Below are 13,242 nucleotides of genomic sequence, written 5' to 3'. Positions count from 1 at the left end.
TGAAAATGTGATGTAAATTCCACACTATTATAGAAATTGCACCAATCATTTCGCTGTGATTGGTAACATTATAATTGTTACTACCCACAGTAAAGTAGTTGTATGATTGAGTCACAGCTGTGATTCTGCACCAAGTTAAAAATCACTGGTCCAAACAGCATATTGAAAGTGTTTGGTTGGAGACATCATTAAGCATTGACACAATCATTAACTGAAAAACAATTGATATCCAGTCAAAAACATCTGAGATAGTCAAATTTTTTACTTGTGCAATTTTTTTACATCTCAGTTGTTTTTGCTTGGATACACATTTATTTCTATCTTTTAGTGTTCTTATGTATGTAAATTTAAGTGAAAAAACTCAGTTTTTATAGAATGTTTTAAAAGTAACATATTCAGTTAAAGTTAAAAACAGTTATAATAATAATAAACAGTTAAAAAAAAGAAAAAAAGCATGTGTACTGTTAACCCCTTCCTGTATGAAGCATGATAATATTTATGGACTTGTGATCCCTTAACTCACTTAACGTGAATGTTAGGACAGTGTCTAGAACATATGGAATGGATTTGATATATGGACCTTCTAGCATAACATGCAGCAGCTTACAGATGTACTGATTCAAGCTTGGTTTCTCAATCCTCAACAAATGCTTTTCTACCTTGTTCCCCATTGCAAAGTTTTGTCTGGAAAAACAATTTATACCTGTTATCAGATAAGTATTGTTAATGTTTTGCTTCTGCGTAGTGTCAGCATAGTTTGCTACTTTATATAAAAGTTTAAGATTGTAACATTTTCTAAAATAATGTACAAGATATCTTAATCTACTAAAGAGAAATTTTGCAGACAGTCTGTTATAAAATTATTTTTAATCAACTTGTCTGTCTCTCTGTTAAAATATTTAAGAATGCATCTGATAATATTGATTCATTATGGACATAAATTACAGTGGTAAATCTTGACATGTTCCATCAATATTTAATAAATATCCTAGTTAATTTGGTTGTATTCTGTGAGAGCCCAGACCTGAGAAAATTTTTAAATAAAATTTTTGTTGATTTAAAAAAAAAATTGTTAAAACTTTTCCCACGATTATTAAATGTAAAAGATATGATTGTATCTTTCATCCCAGAGTCACTTCCTTTTCCAAGATGATACATTGAATATGTCACCAGGAACCTAACGAATAAATCTATTGGACGTGGAGATTTACTTTACCAAAAAAGGGGAATAGAAGGAAGAGGGGAGGACCCCCAAATAAAAGACAATGTCCGATGACAGCATGAGAGTTTGTCCATCACAGAGGGTCCACTGTCATCAAAAGTTTGCCCTCTCTGGAGTTGTACTAGAACTCAGATACCTTACATAAGTTGGATACTTCCCCAAAGACACTTCTGTTACCTGAACAATCTGTTTATCAGGAGCCTTCCATCAAACCAATCAGCAATGAGGAACATCCTCAGATTCTCTACAAGGTATTTATCTGCCTACGAATCTATGTAACGTCTCGCTCAAGACTAGGACTCACAAAGGTAGTTACAATAGCCTTTAATATAATATCCTAGCCTTATATAATATACAAAGGGAAAGCCAATAGTACATGATCTCCAATAACTAATGTTCAACCTTTCAATTGTAATTAGCCTATATTCAGCTTATTTGTAAATAGCTTATGATAAATAAACAGGTGTTATTTTTCATAATCGAGTTGTAAAGTGCACTTCTTTTGCCCAATCCATCTCCATCCCGAGTCCAAGCGCCTACATATGCAACCACTTGTGCAAAAAGATTTCTTTGTCTGTCCAAGAGACAGTGATGTCAGTCCTGTCAAACTAGTCATTGCCAATGTAATGTCGACCCTTCAGTCAAGTGATGCCGAAGCATAGGGGGCCTTCAGCATTGGCACAATTCATTGATGAAACTTTTTATCAGATCTAATAAATTTTTTGGAATATTTGGTCAATGATAAATATGACATTAAAGACAATTCCACAAAATGATTTTCAACAGAATTTAAATCCAGTAACTTTGTTGTCATGGCTGGTGCAGGAATCACTCTGAAAAATTTTTAAAAAATTGCCAACCATTTCACTAGTTTTAACGTTTTTTGTGACTTCAAATTATTTATCACCAGCAATTTTATATGCTAATTAATACAGGTGCTGGTAACCTTATCAGTTTGGAGTCTAGAAAGCAAAACTAATATGTTAAGCTGTCATTTAGAAGCAGGAAACACTTTTGAATAATTTCAAATAACACATTTGATCGCAAAACTTACTTAAACAGTATTTCACAGATTCTGTCATGTCAAAATTTTTGTTTTAGTCTATTGGAAAAAAGATCAAAGCGAAACACAAAAAGTCACTGCAAAATTCTCTGTCAGTCAATAAAAAATCCCTAATCTGGAAATGCTAGGCAGCTTTGCATGAGAACTGCCTTCAGTTCTTATGCAAAGCCGCCTAGCATTTGCAAACTGCCTTCAGTTCTCAACGTCACTTCCTGCTTTCCTGTTCAAACTTGCTAGGAGACATCATGACATCACTAGGTGTGTGGTACAGTACATGGGACTCTCATCACACATGAGCTCAACATTCTGCTGTTTTTCCTGAAGCATGCTTTGTGATTCAATTTCACTCTGAATTTTGAAATAAGCAGACTAGTTTTTGTTGACTACGAGTACAGTATAGTGCTTATGACGATCACTTGGCTTTTCTTCTCCCTGTTATTTAGTTGAAGAGTAGTAAGAAAGTAAAGAGGAGTAAGAAAAGCCAAGTTATCGTCGTAAGCACTATATTGTGTTTGTAGTCAACAAGAATCAAGTGCAGCACGGTTTCAAGTCATTAATCAGACTAGTTTTTATTGCCACTTTAATAAAAAATATTACCAAGTAGTAATTTAGGCTCTATGCAGTGTGACCCCTGCAGGTATTGTAGCTTAATGCTCTGCAGCCTGTTTCTGCATCAGTTGCACCATGTGTATGAAACCATTGTTATCCAGACACATGTGATCAGATCTGCTTAGATAGCATATCTGATAATGTACCTGGATAGAATGCATCTGTTTCCAGATAACACACAAAGTGCAGCAGTTTTAGATAAGCTGCACTCTGTGCAGCTTAGATAAGTTTTGGATTTTTAACAGGACTATTCAGAATAATGGATAACCAGAAAACCTCCTGAATTCATTGTCTAACTGAGAAGAACAAATTCCCAGTTCACAAACTCCTTATGTTAAAAAAAATTATGAACATGCTTTTTGTTATACTTCTGACTTGTCTTCGGACTTGCCCATGACTTAGTTGACATAAACCTTCTAACGCATTTCAACAGTCTGAGTGAGGCATATTTCCAAAGTTTAACACAAAATTTAATATTTCTCTTTGCTCAGCTTTGAAGTACATTTTCAAATCACAGCACAACACTAACACAATGCTACAAAATTGTCAGTAGGAAGCATTTCAATTAGAAAAACTCTATACTGACTGGCATGCAAATGTCTAAGGTAGCAATCCTTAGTGGTAAAACAATTGTACTCTGCACTACTGCAAAACAATAAGAACAGTTTGTGTTTTCTTGATTGCATCACATATATTTTTGAATCTTGTTACAACAAAATAAACTTTCTACTGTTTTATAATAATAGTAGTAAAGACATACACCATGTAGAAGAAACACCGAATAAAGTGTCTTTTATATTTTGGTGTTAATATAAAATATTAACACCAAAAGACTGACTTTATGTAATACAATACATTTTGTTATCTGTGAAATTTGAAGATAACTTTATCTCAGTTGAGGAAAAAACTGATTCTAGTATTAAAAACAAAGATATTGTGTTATAAATAATTTAATATTTATTTTCACTAATCTAAATTCTAGCATTAACAAGTTAACATTCCTTACATATGCCCTTGATTACTTTAATCGAAAAGTTAATCTTATTTCAGGCAGTTAAATTTAAAATGCATGCACAAAATAAATACACATATTTAGACAGATGTAGATGTTTTTGTTGAAAAAACAACAAAAAATGTACTTTTGTAATTCATAACAAATTTATAAATTTATCAGACAATATTGGAGCCACAAAAAGCTACATACAATTGCATATCATAGGTTCCCCACTTCTGATCAAGAATGCACTGTACATATAAATACATACATAGTAGAAGCTATGGAAATTGCATCATTTATAAAATCCTGTAAAAATGTGTTTACTTTTTAAAATATCACTTTGCTGCATATCTGTAAGAAACAATAAAAATTGCATCATCTATGAATAAATATGAGAACACTTTTTTTATTGTCTACTGCAACAATGTTTTTGGTAATTGTATCATTTACTGGTATAAAAACCTATGCAAATGCAGTGTATTTTTATGAACAAAGTGGAAAATTTTGACAGTTACACTGCATAAAAAGTAATTATTACTTAAATTTTGAAGGTTTAGCCTCTGTTGATAAAGTGCAGCGTATATGTATTGTCATCAATCAACAGTTGTGCATTTGTTACAGAGAAAACATGAATATGGCAAAACTGAAAGAAAAGCTACATCAGAAGATAAACATGTATGCAGTTCCAGTGTATTAAAAATGGGTTTAAATGAAATGTTCATTATCAGCAAAGCTGTTTTGAACTGATATGATAGTTGAATGGTGAAGCTGATAAAAATATTAATTTGATCATGTTGTCCTCTTACAATGACTTTGAATTGTTACTGGACTACAAATGTAAGCTGCCATTGATTCTAAAATGCATTCTATTTCAGACAAACAAAAAATATATTAAAAAAATGTGTTTCATAGAACTTCAAACATTTAAATTACTATATTTTTATTAAAAAGTTTTGATTTTATAACAGTATGAAAAATTAAATAATTTTTTAAACAATAGGTCATTTGTAATTTAATAGTCAATCATTCAAATTGTATTTTGTAATGAATAATGTATAAGAGAATGGATTAAAACAACTATCAATTAATAAGAGACTAACTTGAAGTGTGTACAGTTTTAAAAATAATTTTGATTCAATATTTTGAATATAACTAAAATATATAAATTTGTAATTCTTAATCAATATTTCCAAATTATAGCCTGATTATTTACGGCAGTTATGGATGCCTATTTGAAAATAACTATTAATAAGATGATAATACTATATAGTTTGAAAAGTAAGTGTAATATTTAATTACAGTTTTTATTTTTAAAAAGAAAATTTTATTTTGTTATCATTCTTCAATTCTAGTTCATCTAACTACATTAATTTTTTTTCACTTACAATTTCATAAATTGCAATTTATATGGTATACTAAATAAATAAATAAATAAGCATTTTTGTGTGTGTATTTGTTTTAAAAAAAAATAAAACAAAATCCTAATTTAAAAATTATTAAATTAGAAATATTTCTCTTCCATTAAATAACAAAATTATTTTTCTACTAAAATAGCATTACTTCGTAATTATATATTTATTCTTCAATTAATAACAAAATTAAATGCAGCATAACAGTAGTAATCTATAATATATTGTTTGGAAGAAATCTTTTACTAAATGAACGATATCTTTATTTATAGAAATCGGTGAATTAATAACTGCATACCAGTTTTTTAATTGATAACATTGACCATCTTTTTAATGCAGAAAAATAAAGATTTATTTTGAAATAAGATTACAATCTATGGTCAAACCTGTCTAAACCAGAGTTAGACAGGTACAATATGGCCTGAACAGGTTTCTGGCATCTACAGGACTTTTTCTATGATGGAAAACGAAACTCTCTAAAACAGAGTCAGTTTTTATTTCAAGTAGAAAGTAAACATGACACACAATGTGTCCAACTTATGTTCCTGATTTTATTGCACAATATGTAACAAATAAGTAAAGTTAATACATATTTAAGCAATTATTCAGTAACTCTTTACCAAAAACAATCATTGTTTTCTAAGTCTTTTTTTTTTAATTCTGGCACCTTCTTTTCCATTAGTGTCTGTAGTTCCAAAAGACTTTTTAATGTAGTGTATTCTGTTTGTTATGCATATTGTTTTAATGCAGTAATTTTTTTTAAAGCATTGGCAAAGCAAGTTATTTTTTTCGCTTTCTTCAATATACATTACTGAAATATGTGATATACAAAACTTTTTAGTTTAAAGTAAGCGTAATTACACTTAAGTTACTAATTTTTACATAGCCCATTGGTCACTTTAACTTTGTCATTATCTAGTTCCGTTCCTTCTTGAGTATTAACGAAGGCAGCATCTAGAATTTCATTAATTGCTACAATATTCACAACTTCAAGATTATTTTGAGGCATTGCATCATTTTCATTCAATCCCTCCATTAAAGTCTGAATGTCAGTAATTTCTCTTGATAAATCTGGCTCTTCTATTTCAGCTTCATTTTCTTTTGAATTAAAACCTGCCTTTTTGAAAGTTTCTTAGGCAGTTGTTGCTGACATTTTTGTAAGTATCTGATATTCATTCAACAGCTCCAACACAGAAATTTTAATAATGGGATCATGTAATTTCATGATCCCACATTGACACAAATTGATTGATCTTTAATGCATTTTAAAAGTTTGAATAACTCCCTGGTCTAATGGTCATGATAAGCTAGTAGTATTTGGATAAATGTAATTGCAGATGGCATGCAGCATTATCCAAAATGTGGAGAACATGCTTTTTCTGAATTTTCATTTTTCTGTTTAAAGAATTTAGCAATTCTTCCATTATAATCAAAGTCATCCACGCTTTCTTATTTGACTGCCGTTTGATTGGTAGTTCATGAATATTGAAATTTTGAAGCAGTGGGGGTTTGAGAGTCTTTCCTAAGACTAGTGGCTTTTTCAGTGTTCCATCAGCAAAAGCGCACAAGAGAATTATGAATCATTACTTCAGTTGCCTCTCTGACACATTTTTCCTTTTTTAAACTCAAAGTTTTGCTTGTGAGAGCTCAAAAAAAAAAAATCAGTCACATTTTATCACAATTAGCAATATCTTAGTAATCGGCTCATACTCTTTAATTAATTCAGTCAATATCTGCTTTCACTCTTTTAATACTGACAGGTCAATTTTCTTGAAAGTTATTTCATGTCAAGCTTTGAAGCTTTCAAACTAACCATTAGAAGCCTTGAATATCTTGTTCCTCAAATATGCAGTAATTCTTCAACTAAATAAACACAAGAATAAGTGAAAAATAGACTAATATGTTCTTAAAAATTATTTACAATAAAATAACGAAAACCATTTATCTAATAATTTATTTATTGCATTTATTAATAAATTTGTTAGATTTGCCAGAAAATACCAATAAATTTAAAGTTGAAACAATTATCAGTTAAAAATTAATTTTTTTTTATCAGCCATTACAAAAAAATTTGACAGTCAATAATTTTGATACATTTATCAGATATATACATAAATTATTTCTGTTACAATTAATATTACAACTTTAATAAAATTTTATAGATGATTGCTTCACTTATTTCTTCTTGCATTACATATAATACATAGTAGATATAAGATAAACAATTTTAATTTAATATTAGTACAAGTACAGATATCCCTTGATTAACGTGGTTAATTAATCCCTCGTTCCTACTGCATATATCAAAATCACATTAAAATATGGTATCTATGTTAAGTAAAGACAGCTAGTAAAGCTGCATAAATTAAAACTTCTGTCTAGTATATAAAGGAATTGCCACAATTAATTTCACGTGCTAATCAAATCCCATGTTAAGCAATGTTGTATACAGATTTAGTACAAATTTAATATATATATATATATTAAATTCATGTATACATATCATATATTTTTATACTAGAATTTGTCAAGATTATCTTAAAAATTAAAATTCATTTTTTGTTTACACAAAATAATTGAATTTTAAGTTTTCTAACAAAACAGTCATAAAATCAGTAAAAAAAAATTTTACTAAAATGAAAACAAAAAGAACTATGTATATTTATTAGTAGTAGCTTTTAAGTTTATTTGTAATGTCCACAAACCAAGTAGCCATATTTTGACCCTCTACTCCTAAAACTATATATTTTTAGTCTAATTGAAACCATAACTCTCCTGAGCAAATATTTTAAAAAGAAAGAAAAAAAAAGATGCAAGCAAATCAGTCATAAATAATAATTGTAACAGTTCAAAGTTCAGTGGCTAACAAGTTTTTTTCCTCCTCCAAATGGTTTTTTTGTTTTTAAATGTTGCCAATTCTTTTAACTTTTCAGAATTTATATTATACTATTGTAATTATTCATGCTATATTATGTAAAAATCAAAGAATTTTTTACATTATAACTATTATATATTAATATTTTATAAAAACTAGTTAAATAATAATAATTGTACAATTATATAGACTCATGCTGCTGTTGCATCATTGGTTATTGACCGATATTTCTGATTTATTGTCCTTTCTGCTCACTATTGCTTCTGCTAATAGTGTCTCTGATACATAACATGATGATGTGTCTAACACTTAACAAATAATAGACTAAGGTGCATTGCAAAAATATAAACCCCAAGTTTTTGGAATAATAAATTTTTATTACACTTAAACAAATGACAGGAATAAATGTAGATGCAAAAGAATTACTTATTTATTTACAATTAAAAATAAAAATGAAAAGTAAATTTTTTATTCAAAAAATCAAAAATAATGGTGTTGCAAAAATATAAGTAGGAGGTAAGTCAGTAGTCATGGTAGCCACTGACTCCTGACTTACCTCCTGCTCATTTCACTTGGTCTATGTGATTTGTAGACATTCTGTAAAGAAAAGAATAAAATTAATCTGTAAAAATTATTGTTGAAAAATATATAAAAATGCAATTATTAAACATAATTAAATATACAGTAATGCCTCGACTTACTCTACTCAGACTTACGCGACTTTCAAATGTCGTCGATTCGTCTTTTGTTTGAGCGCCGCGCAACTCTTGATTACTCACTCCCCTCCACACTATTGTTCAGCTTACATGTTCGGACATATTGCGCGGAACCGATGCATAGCTACAATTTATTTTGTGTTATTTATTTCTGTGTTTGTTATATCTACGGAGACTTGAGAGACTACTATGTCATCCAAATGAAGTAGAACTGATTATTCTGCATCAAACAAGAAAAGAAACACTTTATCTTTGGAATGTAAAGTTAACATTATTAAAGACTTCGATACAAAAATGAAAATTTGTGAATTGGCAAAGAAGTTTGATCTACTGGAATCGACGGTCAGAACAATAATAAAAGGTAAAGAAAAAATTCTCGAAGCTGTGAAAACTTGACAGATGGCCTCAGTTCAATTGAAAAGGAGTTACAAATTTTAGAAAATTAGACTCCAACGAAGAGCACATTTCTTCTACAAAATGAGAAATAAAAAAATTATTAACATGCTATGAGGAACTTTTGCGGGCGAAAAAAATCTTTGAGCCGTCAGACGAATTTGTTAGATTTTATGAAGCCTTCTACATCAAAATAACTTCTGTTTACGATTTTAATAATATAATTTGTTATACATATGTATTATTTAAGATTTTATTAAACCTTTTTTTCTAAATTATTGTTTTCTTTAGTCTCTGGCCCCAATTAAAAATAATTTGTATGTATTTATATGTGAAATTATACCCCGAATTATGCGAATTAACTTACACGGTTATCGCTTGGTCCCACCTATTATGTAAGTTCGGGGTATTACTGTACAATAGTGACAAAAGCAATTAAAATATCTAGGCTTTTCACATGATAGCTAGGTGTGCTAATTTAGAAAAAATTTGTGAAAGTATTTTTAGTATCCCTATTATTCGATTTGAGAATTTTCTGGACCTTATTGCGATCCTTTGTATGGAGAGTGGTGTATATATGTTTGGTTTTGCATATTGGAGTATTTGATTTTTCCCAAAGGTAAGTTCTTCTTGTTTTATCATGTCCCAAGGAGTAAAGAGGAAGACTTTTTCACTGACTGTTCTGGAGAGAACACCAAGTAGACTAGGAGTAGTTCCGGTCAGGACGAGGAGGTTTTTGAATTACTACAAAATCTGAGTTTTGGTGTATCAGAAGGTGTACGTTTATTATTGCATATGCATGCTATTCTTATTGGCAAGGTGGAGGATTTTTTAAAGTGACTTGACCATCTTACGGAATGGCTTAAGAATGTGGATTTTGAGGTTAGATTAGTTGATATTGAGGCCAGGATTAGTTCAGGTGGATCGGAGTCGGTGAGCTTTTCCCTTATTGATAATATTAGTACGAAAGTGTTGAAAATGGAACGAGAGATGATTACATGTACAGTACAATCAGCAGAGAATTAATAATACAGTGATACATGGTCTGAAGGAAGGAGTTGGAGAATCGGCAATGGATACATTGGAGGCAGTTAAATCTTTTGCTATGAATAAGTTGAATTTGCCTCTGTTGCGATATGTCGATGCTAGGCGAGTTGGTAAGAAATTCGGCAATAGGCCTAGAATAATAATTTGTCAGTTTAGTTCTCTTAATGATAATTTATCTTTTAAAAAAGCAGTTTTTGAGTCTCTTAATCTGAATGTTTGTTAACAATGATTTTTCTCACCAATTGAGAGACATTAGGTATAAGTTAAGGATGTTTGGAAGACAGAAGGTGCTCATAGAATTCATTTAACCTATGATAAAATATTTATTGATGAAGTGAAATACAGATATGATGAGGATTCGGGTAAAATTATCGTTGTTTCCTCATAGGAACCACTGATCCAGGCTACCTCTATAGTGGCGTGGAATTGTGTTGGTATTAAAAATAAGCCAAATTCATTTTGGAAGTATATATTGCAATTTGACGTAATTTTTTAATCTGAAACTTGGTATTGTTCTAAAAGTAATAAAAGTAATTTGGAGGTATTATTGGATTATAATTGTATCATTGGTGGTGCTTTTAGGGATGGTGGTAGGGTAGGTTTAAGGCTGGATGGTTGCTATTTATAAAAGTTTGTTTTTGTTATAAAGTAATTTATGGAGATGATTTTTTGGTTTTGATTAATATTACATTCCCTGTGGGTGAATTCTTGCTGTTTTGTTTATATCCAAGAGCATTAGTTGGCAGGAAATTTTTGAGATTCTAATTAATTTTCATTTCAATGAAGATTCTAATTTAATTATTTTGGGTGACTTTAATGCTCGGTGGGTGAGGGAAATGTTATCCCTGACTACATCGGTGATGCTTTCGGTATTGATTTTGCTGAAAGAAGCAAGACATCTAGAGATGCTATTGTGAATAGCAGGTCAAAAGATGCTTCAGTTTTGTGTAGATAAGAATTTAATAATAATAAATGGTAGAATGGTTGGTGATGAAGCTGGTGAATATACATTAGTTTCTAGCTTGGGTTCTTCAGTTATTGATTTTGGTCTAACAACTTCTTGTGTATGGGGTTGTGTTAAATCTTTTTTTGTTGATGATTGTTGTTTATTGAATCATTTTCCTATAGTATTATGTTTGGACAATCCTGTTCAACCTAAGGTGAATAATAAGGGCAGTTTTTATGAAAGAATTTTTTGGAACTGTGAGACTATGAACAGATTTGTGCTTGATTTTGAGAAACATTTGTTAGAATGTGATTCTGTTTCTTTATCAATTGTTAGTAAATTAATTATCGAGATAGGTTTAAAATTCATATTATGGGAAGTAGCTAAGGATTACATAAATATTAAAAATTGGTTTGATCTGGATTGTCGCCTAATGATCCGTAACAGAAATAGAACTTGGCCAGCTTTTAAGAAAAATGGTTTGGAATTGTATCGTAAATTGTTTGTGTTATTTCGTGGTTTGGTTAAGAAAATTTGTTTAGCTAAGGAAAAAAGTTTTTGTATTCGGTTCAGTATTCAGGTATATTCCGTAAAAATAATAAATGGTTTTGGAATTTGTGTAAAATTAGAAATTATAATAGTAGAGTGAACATTTCTTTGGAGGAGTGGTTTACATATTTTTATTCTTTATATGGTTTTTTGCTTCCTTATATTGTAGATTTGTCTGTCTTCAATGAGTGTTTAATTTGGTCTGATGAAATTTTGGATGTAGACATTATGGACTCTGAGGTGAGCTATGTTTTAAGTAAAGTCAAAGTTGGCTCTGTGCCTGGGGTTGATGTATACCTTCTGAATTTTGGAGGATGGATTCTGTTTTTCCAATATTGCTTAGAAGTTTTCGTAGAATCTGGGGTAGTCTCAAAGGATTGGGGTAGTGCTATTCTATGTCCGGTATATAAAAATTGCTCTAAATCGTTTCCTAGTAATTATAGAGGAATCTCTCTGCTGAACTGTGTTTCAAAGATTTTTTGTAGTATATTGTATCATAGGTTGGTTACTTGGTTAAATTTAAACAATATTTTATTTGAGAATCAGGCTGGTTTTGGTGAAAAATATTCTATACTAGACAATGTTTTTATTTTACATACTCTTATTACTAAGACGTTAATGAGAAAAAGGCAAAATGTGTATGCATTCTTTGTTGATTTGTCCTCACTTTTGATACTGTAGATATAAATTTAATGTGGAAAAAACTCTTGAAATATGATATTAGTTTTAAATTTGTTTCTTTGCTTACAGAATTATATAGAGTCTAATGTTAAGATTAAATGGGGCCATCTCTGTTTTACATCTTTTTTCACTGCTACTGGGGTTAGACAGGGCTGTGTTTTAAGTCCTGTGTTGTTTAGTGTATATTTAAACGATTTAATTGAACAAATAACTAATTCTGACTATAAAGGTATCGAGGTGAACGGCATTAGTATTAAAATTTTGGCTTATGCAGATGATGTAGTTTTGATTGCCGACTCTGTTAGAGATTTACAAGGATTTATTAACATTTTGGATAAATATTTATTAGAAAATAGATTTCATAAAATTCAAGCTCATATTAAAGTTGTTGTCTTCCGTAATGGTGGTAAACTTGCTAAGTTGGATAAATGGTGGTTTAGAAACGATGTAATACAGGTAGTTTCCCAATATAAATATCTGGGTGTCATATTTAAGTATAATGGAAAATACAAATCCCATATTCAGACTGCTAAAAGGAATGCTTTTATTAAAACTGATAGTTATTCAGATGTGTAGATCAGCTAAATTAAGTAATTTGAATGATTGTTTAAGGATTTTTAATTCAATTGTTACATCATCTTTGTTATATGCCTCTGAGGTTTGGGGATATCAATCTGATAAGTTAGGTCTGGTTTTGGCTAATTTTATTAAAAAGTTAATTGGTTTGTCTCGTTG

The sequence above is a fragment of the Centruroides vittatus genome, unplaced genomic scaffold (assembly GCF_030686945.1).
Source record: "Centruroides vittatus isolate TY-2023 unplaced genomic scaffold, ASM3068694v2 contig_417, whole genome shotgun sequence".
In the NCBI taxonomy this organism is placed as follows: domain Eukaryota; kingdom Metazoa; phylum Arthropoda; class Arachnida; order Scorpiones; family Buthidae; genus Centruroides; species Centruroides vittatus.
Note: the sequence above shows the minus strand (reverse complement) of the source record.